The sequence below is a fragment of the Lissotriton helveticus genome (genome assembly GCF_964261635.1).
Source record: "Lissotriton helveticus chromosome 1_1 unlocalized genomic scaffold, aLisHel1.1 SUPER_1_unloc_12, whole genome shotgun sequence".
In the NCBI taxonomy this organism is placed as follows: domain Eukaryota; kingdom Metazoa; phylum Chordata; class Amphibia; order Caudata; family Salamandridae; genus Lissotriton; species Lissotriton helveticus.
In genome coordinates, this window is record NW_027611651.1 from 1627029 (window position 1) to 1640337 (window position 13309).

At 48.6% G+C, this 13309-nt stretch overlaps 1 protein-coding gene across 2 annotated transcripts in view; it reads right to left on the minus strand.

Annotated features, from left to right (window-relative positions):
• Positions 1-13309, minus strand: part of LOC144805488 (uncharacterized) — a 55064-nt gene that overhangs the window by 15515 nt on the left and 26240 nt on the right. For both annotated transcript variants that reach the window (XM_078672033.1, XM_078672032.1), the window contains exon 4: positions 2053-2122. The gene's annotated coding sequence lies outside the window, so the exon portion shown is untranslated. The remainder of the gene's footprint in view (positions 1-2052; positions 2123-13309) is intronic.

The window sequence follows — 13309 nt, forward strand, 5'->3', positions numbered from 1 at the left end:
ATAAATCGGACACTGCAATCAGCGCAGGTATATTTCCTAGGACAGCGAAAACTATACAGCAGGTCTTGCTCACAGTCCTTATACTGCGCCTGCCACTACTGAACATTAATCTTGAATTGTTAAAGTCAGGCCAGGATCTGGACAGGAGTCAATGAACAGGAGGGCAACTCACCAGATAATAGAAGTCTTCTGTCTTCACACTCACTCAGAGAGAACAATGCCATCCCATGTATTGCATGACAAAGAGGCCACAACTCTCAGTGAAACACTCACCTCTCAGATGTGATTCGTTAATAAGAATAAAATGAACAAAACGGGTTCCTGGGAACCCCACAGATACACCGTTCCTACCAGTACCATAAATGCTTGGGGTCCCGCAGGTAAACCTAACAGTGCTACGAAGGCTTAGGGGCCCTACAGGTAAACCTTTACTAACCCAGCGCTACAAATGCTATGTACTCACTGCAGCAAGACTGGGCACTCTAGGGGCGCAATTAGGTTGTTTGGCATTCATCTACCCTTAGCTAAGCCACGTGATGTAGGAAGTAGATCAGAAGTAGCTCTCACTATTGAAAAGGTGAAGACCCTGGTATAACACAAACGCAGACATGCGGTTAGGCTCTACCAGGACATGTAGTAAACTATTAATTTATGTATATGTAGGATTAGATTGCATTGCAAGTTAATTCTTATTTCACTATTTTCCGCACACAACATACAACATAGATTCCTCACGTGCGCCCCCTGATGAAGGGAGAACCCCCAAAATGAATTGGGCAGACTGAATTTGAATTTACTTGAGGAACAGTGGATTTTGAAACTGATTCTATGAGAATAAATATGCCTTAAACTGGAATACAGGTGGATTTGCTTCCAAGGGAAGGAGACATTGATGCACTTTTACGGGTACAAGCTGTGGAGCAGGAGACACAGACCAGATCTAGTCTGGCGCTATATAAACAACTGTAGCCACACACATCTCCCTTCTGGCACGTGATGAGTGGATTACATAAATACTACAATAATGAATGAAAAATACACGGCATGCATAGACAAGGTTTGCTATGTAACCTCTGGACTCCTGTAAACCTAAACAAACACCAGTAATCAGACACTAGGGACATCACCTGAAGCTCCTACGTTTTTCCTGTTGTTTGGTATCTTGTTTTTGGAAGGTGGGTTTTTAGGATAAGCTATTTTTAGGTGTGTCTTCTTTTATTCCAGGATGGGCACTAGTTTTAGCATTGTCATCTCTTATACTCTGCATACCAAGTTGCTGACTTTCTTTCACGCATCCCTCATTTCCCCGAACAGGAAACGTCTGGGGGTGGGGTGTGTCAGGTAGACCTTTTGGTAGACGATGGGATAGAGGATAAGGAGTGCCATGCCATCCCTTCAGATATTTTTCCCCTCCTATATTCACCAGTTGTCTGCTTTGCTGTCATCAAGAAGTGGAGAGAGGGGAATCGGCAGGCGGCCCCTTTAAACCGGAGCTGTGGACGGACATCAGAGGATACACGCTTGAAGAAGGCGGGGTGGAGAGCGCGTCAGGTTGGTCAGTAGTTGATCCAGCTGCACTCTGCACAGGAACGCGAGGCAGAGAATCCAGCGGGGGAAGACCGGAAAGTCAGAGCAGGCCTAACAGCCTTCCGAGAGAGAACTGGAGCCCAGGGGAGGTCACAGTTTGTCGGCGAGCGGAAAACCCGAACTTGGCGGAGGAGGGAAAGCCGAAACAGAAGACCAGACCTCACTGAAGGACGCGGAGTCACCACGCCACGGCCCCGGAAGGACGTGGCTCTTCCAGGTGCGTGGGCTTCTACGGGGCTTTTGGAAAGGGGCTGAGTCAAAGAGGGACGGGAGGGGAGGCTGAGGGGTGAAAGGGACCCAGGGAAAAGGAAATAAGTGAGACGGAAACAAAGACAAGAGCAGAAATCATCGGCTACTCTTTCTTTTGGTTGCTCCAACCTCTACCCCCTCCCTTCACATTTATGCATAGCTATTATTTATCCCTCACATCCTCCCTTGACTAAACCATGAAGCAAAAACACTTACCTGGGTCTTTTCCTTCTGTCCGAGGGACGACGGCGGCCGAGGCTCACCTAAGGGACTGAAGTGGAAGACCCTGTGGGAAAGAAGAACATAAAAGAGTCAATCAATCATTGTGATTTCCTGTAATACTAATAAAAATTGTATACCAAGAAATTATTCAATGCATTGTGCTCCTTCTTGACCGACTCTTCTACAACCGGGAGCTACATACTTTCCCTACAGGGAATGGGAGACAGAAACACAGAGACCAACAGACACACACAGACACACACACGGGAAAGCATGGTAGAAAAACACTCTATACAGTTTTTATATGCTTGCATATGTACATTGTTTTAGAAAGATGGTGGAACTATTTATTCTGTTCAATGTGCTTATTTTGCTAATTACTTTTATCTGCTTCTATTATCATTGCAGTTCGGGCTGGACTGTTCCCATGAGGCACAGGGTCAAGACTGATTTGCGTATGGCCAGGTATAAACTGGGGTGGCATGGTGAGCAAAATAATGATGGATTTACCCAGATCTCTTGACTGGGGGTGAATGTTTTGATAAGTTCTGCATTCCGTCCATCAAGTGTGTGTCTTTTGCTCTATTATCATTGCAGCACATAAATTCTATACAAGAATTACGATGGTTAAATTAATAATGAAAATGCTAATGTTATGTTATTTTAATTTGATATCGCACACGAATTACCCCTAAGCAGAAACTACTTTAAGGAGAAATTTAGGATTGGTACGTAGAACCACTCAATCTTTGTGAAGTTGAAAGAAAGGCTCTTGTATAGCTAATACAGAGTGGAGAAGTGTGGCTCAATGGTTAGAGTGGCAGACCCTGATGCAGAGGTCTAGCCCGGGACCAGGGTTCAATTCCCCGCCTCGGCGGGTCTTGGGCTCAAAATTCCACGGACCTGATAATTCTCGCCTCGGTGCCTGTTCCAATCATGGAGTCCCACTCTGCAACTCTGAGCAATAGCTTGCTTAATCTCCACAACGGCCCCCACAACGCTAAAGGATGCCTGGCCTCCACCTTGGGGGTGCCCAGGAGTGGACACCTCACAGGGAAAGCCAGGATGGGTTCCACAGCGGTATTCGTACAAGCGCCTTTTTTTTGCAATGCCTGAAGTTCATCAACTCTCCTTAGTGAGGTTATCGTTATGAGGAAAGCAACTTTCCATGATAGGAATTGTAACTGACATTTGTGCATTGGTTCAAAAGGCGGGCCCATTAGCCTTGGAAGAACTATGTTTAAGTTCCACTATGGAGCAGGGGGAATACTTGGCGGTATAACCCTTTTTAATCCTTCCATGAAGACTTTAATCACTGGTACTCCGAAGAGAGATAGGTGTTGGCTATTTTGCAAGTGTGCAGCTACGACTCCCAGGTGTAAACAAATGGATGTGTAAGTGAATCCACATTGCTGTAAATGCAACAGATAACAAATGATGTTCTGCACAAACGCATCAAGATGATTGATATTGTTGTTGTTACAATAGGCAACAAAACGTTTCCATTTGCTGCATAACATGCTCTAGTAGTAGGCTTTCTAGCTTCCTTGAAATTATTCATACAGTCTGGTGGTAGTTGTAAATAACCAAACTCTATGACTTCAGGAGCCAAATCGCTAGGTTGAGATCTCTGGGAATTGGATGTCTGATTTCTCCATGGCTCGGAGTGAGGAGACAAGATGTGATATGGAGCTTTTGATGTGGAACCACTGAGAGTTCTAAGGATGAGAGTACCAAGGTTGATGAGAACATGTGGGGGCTATTAAGATCAGTGAGGGACATTTGTCTGAGCTTCCGAACTATAAATGGAATTAGCAGGAGAGGCGGAAAAGCGTAAGCAAAAGCGTTTTCTCCATGTTAATTTCCATAGGAAATTTTGCGACAAGCTACAGCCCGAACTGCTGAACGGAATTACCTGAAATTTTGAAAAAAGGTAGAACTTGGTTCAGAACGCGACCTTTTGTAAAATGGTGTAAATCCGTTCAGTAGTTTTTGAGAAAATGAAAAAATAAGAGTAGAAAAATCAATTTCCCATAGGAAAATTTGTGCAAGGCTACAGCCAAAACTACTGAACGGAATTACCCCAAATTTGGCAAAAAGGTAGTGCTTTCACTCCTGAGGCACAGCCGGGAGCTCTGTTGTTTTGTGTTTTAAAAACTGTCTGTAAGATTTACTTTACTGCTGTTTGATTTTAAAAAAGCACACTCTTCCTACCTTGCCTCGTGGTCTCCTGGGCACTTCCTCATCTTGGGACCCCCGCGCAGCGGACATTATCGCTGCCGCGGGATAGGGATTTACAACTCGGTGACATTACCACGCCTGACCTCAGGCCACGCCCCCTCACAGTAGGCCACGCCCCCGACCTTAAAACTGGGCTGTTCGTGTGCTCGCTCGCATTACCACTTTCACTCCTGAGGCACAGCCGGGAGCTCTGTTGTTTTGTGTTTTAAAAACTGTCTGTAAGATTTACTTTACTGCTGTTTGATTTTAAAAGAGCACACTCTTCCTACCTTGCCTCGTGGTCTCCTGGGCACTTCCTCATCTTGGGACCCCCGCGCAGCCGACATTATCGCTGCCGCGGGATAGGGAATTTACAACTCGGCGCCATTACCACGCCTGACCTCAGGCCACGCCCCCTCACAGTAGGCCACGCCCCCCAACCTTAAAACCGGGCTGTTCGTGAGCTCGCTCGCATAACCACTTTCACTCCTGAGGCACAGCCGGGAGCTCTGTTGTTTTGTGTTTTAAAAACTGTCTGTAAGATTTACTTTACTGCTGTTTGATTTTAAAAAAGCACACTCTTCCTACCTTGCCTCGTGGTCTCCTGGGCACTTCCTCATCTTGGGAGCCCCGCGCAGCCGACATTATCGCTGCCGCGGGATAGGGAATTTACAACTCAGCGCCATTACCACGCCTGACCTCAGGCCACGCCCCCTCACAGTAGGCCTCGCCCCCGACCTTAAAACCGGGCTGTTCGTGAGCTCGCTCGCATAACCACTTTCACTCCTGAGGCACATCCGGGAGCTCCGTTGTTTTGTGTTTTGAAAACTGTCTGTAAGATTTATTTTACTGCTGTTTGATTTTAAAAAAGCACACTCTTCCTACCTTGCCTCGTGGTCTCCTGGGCACTTCCTCATCTTGGGACCCCCGCGCAGCCGACATTATCGCTGCCGCGGGATAAGGAATTTACAACTCGGCGCCATTACCACGCCTGACCTCAGGCCATGCCTCCTCACAGTAGGCCTCGCCCCCCGACCTTAAAACCGGGCTGTTCGTGAGCTCGCTCGCATAACCACTTTCACTCCTGAGGCACAGCCGGGAGCTCTGTTGTTTTGTGTTTTAAAAACTGTCTGTAAGATTTACTTTACTGCTGTTTGATTTTAAAAAAGCACACTCTTCCTACCTTGCCTCGTGGTCTCCTGGGCACTTCCTCATCTTGGGACCCCCGCGCAGCCGACATTATCTCTGCCGCGGGATAGGGAATTTACAACTCGGCGCCATTACCACGCCTGACCTCAGGCCACGCCCCCTCACAGTAGGCCACGCCCCCGACCTTAAAACCGGGCTGTTCGTGAGCTCGCTCGCATAACCACTTTCACTCCTGAGGCACAGACGGGAGCTCTGTTGTTTTGCGTTTTAAAAACTGTCTGTAAGATTTACTTTACTGCTGTTTGATTTTAAAAAAGCACACTCTTCCTACCTTGCCTCGTGGTCTCCTGGGCACATCCTCATCTTGGGACCCCCGCGCAGCCGACATTATCGCTGCCGCGGGATAGGGAATTTACAACTCGGCGCCATTACCACGCCTGACCTCAGGCCACGCCCCCTCACAGTAGGCCACGCCCCCTATCCCCCATAAAAATATGTGCTTACAACGGAAGCGCAGCGGACGGGCGCAGCGGGCGCGCCTAAGGCAAGCCCGTCTGGGCCCGTCCGGGCCCGTCCGGCCCTAGGCCTAGTCACCACGCCCAATTCCCCGGGGAGCCGACTGATCTACACCCAAGGTGAGCTCCTCGCACTGAAACCGCCAATAAACATCAACTGTACTTACACTTATACAGGCGATAAACCCTTCTCAAACTGCGTCATCTGTAATCCGGCCCACACTGAAGCAGTATGCCACGGACTACATCTCGGCCTCCTCAATTGTAGGTCTCTCCCCAAACACTCTCTAGAGATCAACCTTCTTATTCAGGATCTAGCCTTAGACATTCTGTTCCTCACGGAAACGGGGCTCACCCAATTGCACTGACTCCGACATCGTCAAGGCCCTTCCCTTCGGCTACCATATCCATTCCCAAAACAGACCCCTCGGTAGAGGAGGTGGCCTGGCAATTATATACCGAGAGCACTTCGCCTGCAGAACTAACAACGGCAATATTGAGGACAGCGAAAGTTGCCAGTTCGCCATACAGATCTCACCTGCTACCTCCCTCTCAGGCCTATTGATCTATCGACCCCCAGGACCCCCGTCCAAGTTTCCTATCTCCCTCGCCAAGACCGTTACCCTGTTGGCTACTACCTGCTCCAACTTTGTTATCCTGGGTGACCTCAATCTCCACTTTCTTGATCTCACTGACCGTACGGCCTCCGATCTCCTCACTGATCTTTCCTCGTTCGACCTCCATTTGGCGAACTCAGAGGTGACCCATGTCAAAGGGCACCTCCTGGACCCCGTCTTCACCAACATCCCTGATCTTAAGACCCGCTCCCCCCACCAGCTCCCGTGGACAGACCACTGTCTGATCCGTATGGACTGGCACCGTCAGGCCCCGCCACTCCAACGGCCTTCCACCAGAGTCACAGAGAGACGCTGGCACAAACTCTCACTCGAAGAATGGGCCTCTAAGCTCGCGGAAACCCCTCCCATCCCGGCCTTAGACCCTACCACTGCCGATACGCAGTTTAACGCCTGCCTCACTCATTCACTGGATTGCATACTCCCTAAAACTAGCACCGTGAATCGAGCCAAAAGAGTGACCCCGGCCCCCTGGTACACCGCCGAGCTCAACGTATTACGAAAAGAGTGCAAAAGGACAGAGCGTATTTGGAGAAGGAACAAATCCACAGCCAATAAAGAAGCTTTTCGTGCCTCCATAAAAACTTACAAACTCGCCATACGCAACTCCAAAATCCAATTCTTCGACGAAAGAATAAAAAACTCTTCCTGCTCAGCCAAAGAAACTTTCGTCATTTTAAAAGAACTCCTTAAAATCCCAGACCCTCAGCAAAATTGTCCCTCGGATCGCAAAGCTTCTGAGGAGAAATGCCACAAACTGTCTAACTATTTCAACGGAAAAATACAGAAAATTCTCGCCTCTCTGCCTCCTATCGACCACACTCCCAGTCCTCACCCGGCCCACCCCTCCACCAAGCTTGACACTCTCGGTCCGGTTACCACTGAAGAAGTCCTGACCACGCTCGCCACAATTAAAAGTGGCTCGCCGAGTGACCCGGTGCCCATGCGCATCCTGAAAAAAAATCTCTCCCACCATCGCCCCCCACCCCCTCACAGACCTCATTAACTCCTCATTACTGCAGGGAAAAGTCCCCCCCAGCTGGAAGATGGCCGTCGTAAAGGCACTGCTCAAAAAACCCTCTCTAGACCCACAGGACCTGGCCAATTACAGGCCAATATCCCTCCTCCCTGGCATCAGTAAAATCACTGAAAAGATGGTGAATAAAAAGCTTTCCCAGTATCTTTAGACCAACAACTTGCTCAGGAGTTCGCAGACGGGGTTTCGCCCGGGTCAGGGCACAGACACCGCCCTTCTGGCCGCAGTTGAAGAGACCAGATGCATTCTGGACGTAGGAGGATCAGTGGCAGTGATCCTCCTGGACCTCAGCGCAGCGTTTGACACGGTCAACCACCGGGTCCTAATCCAGCGACTCAGAGACATTGGGGTAGAGGGCACGGCCCTAGCCTGGTTTTCATCATTCCTAAACCATCGCTCCTTCCAAATCTGGGAAACCAATACCTCCTCCCCAGTAGTCCCCCTCCAGTGTGGTGTGCCGCAGGGCTCGTCACTCAGCCCGACATTATTTAATGTCTACATGGCCCCACTGGAGGAGGTAGTCACCCCATTTGGAGTGAAAATTATCAGCTATGCTGACGACACCCAGCTGGTGGTGTCCCTATCACATCCCAATCAAGAACCATCTAACCTCCACGACTGTCTCTCCAAAATTCAGGGCTGGATGAACAACTCAGCACTAAAACTTAACGGGTCTAAGACCGAAATCCTGCTTCTTGGTCAAAAAGGGCTCTCCCTTCCCCCAATGTCTAGCCTCCCTGCCTGGGTGAACACCCGGCCCCCAAGACCGAGATCAAGAGCCTGGGAATCTGGCTGGAGGGAGACCTGTCCTTTAAAACCCAGGCAAAAAAGACTGCGGGCATTTGTTTCGGCCTACTCAGATCAGTAAGAAAAATCTTTCCTCTGCTCCCCTCCCTCTCGCGCAAATTGCTTATCCAAGGACTCATCCTATCTAGGCTGGATTACAGCAACGCCATCTACCTGGGAGCCCCCGAATCCACCTTTAACAAACTGCAAAGTATCCAGAACTCTGCAGCCCGGCTTCTCACCAACACCCCGGCCAGATCCTCAGCTAAACCAGCCCTGAAGCTCCTTCACTGGCTCCCAGTAAGAGAAAGACTCCAGTTCAAAGCTCTTTGCCTAGCTCATAAACTCAGGACAAAGGCCCCCCCATTCTCAAAAACTTCACTACAAAGCCACAAGATCCCTCCGCTCAGATCTCGAACACCTCATCAAAGTCCACAGAGTGAAAAAGGCCCGCACAGGCGGCCGCCGATTCTCCGTGAACACGGCCAGCCTTTGGAACTCCCTCCCCCGCAAACTAAGGACGGAACCTGATCACCTCCGCTTTAGGAAAATGCTGAAATCTCACCTTTTCCCGTAATACTCCCCTTCGCCCCTGGGCTTTCCCCTGTTTTGAGTGTCGTGGGTTCAGCGCTGGGATACTCACGGGTTACTACGCGCTCTACAAAACCCAATTAATTAATTAATTAATTAAACTTTTTAGGTCTCACCTGAGCCACCGCATGCACTGCACTGGCGAGACTTTAAGTAAGTGGGCTTCAGAAAATTCTACCACTGTGGCCTAGAGCTTGCGGTTACGCGCTCGGGCGCGCCCTCACGAGCAGAGGAGCTATCTGGCTTTCCTCTCTCCTCATGGGTCATCCGCTTTCAAAATACGAGAGCTTTCTTTCACATTCCTGAAGTTGATAGCTTCCTTTTCATTTGCCTATATATCCCTACCTCTCTTCTACCCCTCTACCTCTACTCTACCTCTCTACCTCTCTTCTACCCCTCTACCTCTCTTCTACCCCTCTACTTCTCTTCTACCGCTCTACCTCTCTTCATTCGTCTACCTCTCTTCTATCCCGCTACCTCTCCTCTACCCCTCTACCTCTCTTATACCCCTCTACCTCTCTTCTATCACTCTACCTCTCTTCTATCTCTCCACCTCTCCTCTACCCCTCTACCTCTCTTCTACTCTTCTATCGCTCTACCTCTCTTCTAGCCCTCTACCTCTCCTCTAGTCCTCTACCCTTCTGCCTCTACTCTACCTCTCTTCTACCCCTCTAACCCTCTTCTACCCCTCTAACTCTCTTCTATCCCTCTACCTCTCTTCTATCCCTCCACCTCTCCTCTACCCCTCTACCTCTCTTCTACTCTTCTATCGCTCTACCTCTCTTCTAGCCCTCTACCTCTCCTCTATTCCTCTACCTCTCCTCTACCCTTCTGCCTCTACTCTACCTCTCTTCTACCCTCTAACCCTCTTCTACCCCTCTAATGCTCTTCTACCCCTCTACACCTCTACTACCCTTCTAATATCCCTCTTCTACCCCTCTACACCACTTGTACCCCTCTACTATCCCTCTACCCTACTACCCCCTAACCTACTACCCCTCTATTACCCCTCTACCTCTCTTCTACCACTCTACCTCTCTTCTACCCCTTTACATTTATTCTACATCTCTTCTACCCCTCTACCTCTGCTCTACCTCTCTTCTACCCCTCTACCTCTCTTCTATACTTCTACCCATCTACCCCTCTACCTTTCTTCTACCCCTCTACCTCTACTCTACCTCTCTTCTATCCCTCAACCTCTCTTCTACCCTTCTACCCCTCTACACCTCTATCCCTCTTATACCCTTCTACACCGCTACCCTTTTCTACCCCTCTACTACCCTTCTACCCTTCTTCTACCCCCTTCCACCCCTCTGCCCCTCTTCTATAGCTCTACCCCTCTTCTACCCCTCTAACCCTCTAATAACCCTCTACCCCTTTTCTACTCTTCTACCCCTCCTCTACCCCTCTACTACCCCTCTTCTACCTCTACACTACCTCTCTTCTACCCCTCAACCTTTACTCTACCTCTCTTCTACCCCTCTACCTCTCTTTTACCCCTCTACCTCTCTTCAACCCCTCTACCTCTACTCTATCTCTCTTCTAACCCTCTACCCCTCTTCTACCCCTCTACCTCTCTTCTACCCCTCTACCCTTCTTCTACCCCTCTCCTACCCCTCTACCCCTCTTATACCCCTCTACTATACCTCAACCCCTCTACTACCCCTCTACCACACTCTCCTACCACTCTACCGCTCTGCTACCCCTCTTCTCCTTTTCTACCCCTCCTCTACCACTCTACTACCCCTCTACCCCACTACTACCCCTCGTCTACCCCTCTACTACCCCCCACTACCCCTCTACTACCCTGCAACCCCTCTACTACTGCTCTATAACCCTCTACTACCCCTCTGATACCCCTCTACCTCTCTTCTACACCTCTAACCTCTACTACCTCTCTTCTATCCCTCTACCCTCCTTATATCCCTCTACTATACCTCGACCCCTCTATTACCCCTCTACAACTGCTCACCTACCCCTCTACTACCTCTCTTCTACCGCTCTACCCCTTTTCTACCCTTGTACCACTCTTCTACCCCTGTACCCCTCTTCTACCCCCTAGTACCCCTCTTTTACCCCTCTACTTCTCTTCTACCTCTCTTCTACCCCACTACCTCTCTTCTACCACACTACCTTTCTTCTACCCCTCTACCTCTCTTCTACGCCTCTACCTCTCTTCTACCCCTCTTACCTCTCTTCTATCTCTCTACCCCTCTTCTACCCCCTATACCTCTACACCTCTACCCCTCTTCTACCCCTCAAACCTACTACCCCTGTAACCTACTACCCCTCTACCTCTCTTCTACCCCTCTACCTCTTCTACCACTCTACCTCTATTCTACCTCTCTTCTACCACTCTACCTCTCTTCTATCCCTCTACCTCTCTTCTACCCCCCTCTACCTTTCTTCTATCCCTCTAGCTCTCTTCTATCCCTCAACATCTCTTCTACTCTTCCACCACTCTACCTCTTTTCTACCCCTCTACCACCCCTCTTCCCTTCTACTACCCCTCTTCTAACCTTCTACCCCTCTACTACCCTTCTACCTCTCTATTATCCCTCTTTACCACTCTACCACTCCTCTACTCCTCCTCTACCCCTACCCCTCTTTTACCCCTCTACTTCTCTTTTACCCCTCTACTTCTCTTCTACCCCACTACCCCTCTTCTACCACACTACCTCTCTTCTACCCCTCTATCTCTTTTCTACCCCTCTACCTCTCTTCTACGCCTCTACCTCTCTTCTACCCCTCTACCTCTACACTACCTCTCTTCTGCCCCTCTATCTCTCTTCTACCCCTCTTCTATACCTCTACCCCTCTTCTACACCTCTACACCTCTTCTACCCCTCTACAACAGCTCTATCCCTCTACTACCCCTCTACCCCTCTTCTAACCCTCTACACCTCTTCCCTTTCTTCTACCCCTCTACCCCTCTATTACAACTCTACTACCCTCTACCTCTCTACTACCCTTCAACTCCTCTTCTACCGGATTCTATTAGGACCCAGAACCATTTTATTTAGTGATGTCCATCGGCACACTTTCCTGCATCTTGTAGTAAATTGAATATTGACAAACAGAAGTGGTATTTCCAGAAACAGTGAGTTCTGCAGCTTGTCTGTGTATCTTTTATCTGCACCTCAACGACTCCTCACATTCCTCTCGAGAGAAGTTCCTGCTTCCTACTCATTAGTGTCGTTTCAGTAACTGTTTCTATCATGTGTTCATGTTTCATTGACTTGTATTAGGAGAAAAGTGTGTAAAAATACATTTTGTAGCATTAGCATTATATACTCCAACTTGCTTTAGGGTGGATGCTCTCGTCCATTGCAAAGACAATTGTCACTTGTTAGTTTGCTTGGCCTTTTGCTATTTTTGCATTAAATGTATTCAATGTAATCTGCCTGTTACTAAATGACTGACTTGAATTGTATCTTGCTGATGTGAGCTGCGGTATTGCTCGGTGTATTGTGTCTGCCATTATTTGTTCCTCAATAAAGGTTTTTGAAAACTTAAAAAAAAAGAAAAAAAGAATATTTGTTTTGCATTAAATGTATGATAGATTTGTTGGCCTCCCGGTGTGTTGCGTTTTATTTTACATAGCACAAGAGATGCTGAGGAACATGACAGTCCAGTATACACATTCTTCATATAAATCAACTCACAGTATACTGTTCTGGAGGTTCAGTCCCACAGACATTATCTCTAACTGAACACCCTAGGAAGCATGTGCCTTTCAAACCAGTTGCCCTCTGATGCGGCGTCCTCGCTATTGGATAAGTCAGTATGTCCTGAATTTTAGGAGGGTTACCGTATCTAGTGCACCCTGTTAGACAGCGCTCACCTGTGGCAGTAAGATGTTAATAGGCACCTTATCACCTATGCACGGTGCAGGGCTTTGAGTTACAGAGCTCCTCACACTGTGGAGAAGATTAGGTCACATTTACCCATTTTCCCATATTTGGTCCTGATGAAATGCCAACAGATTGCTCCATGACTACACAAAGCATGAAAAAAGTTGACCTGAAATTTAGACCCCAGCTTACCAGCAGGTCCATAGGTGATCGACACTTTCACACAGTGATAGGGGCCATTAGTTCCTCAGTTTCTTTGCCACTGTTTTTAATCTCAACATGGACCAGGATGATCACATTAACTATATTGCTGCAACTGGTCGATAGTTGATCTTATATTCAGGCTTTCACCAATCTCACATCTTATGACACAACATCCTCTGTTCTACTATGCTCATCCGGCATACTTAATAAAAGATCTGCGACAAAGTGCCCTCTGGTGGTGCCCGCCAGGCATTGTAGCGC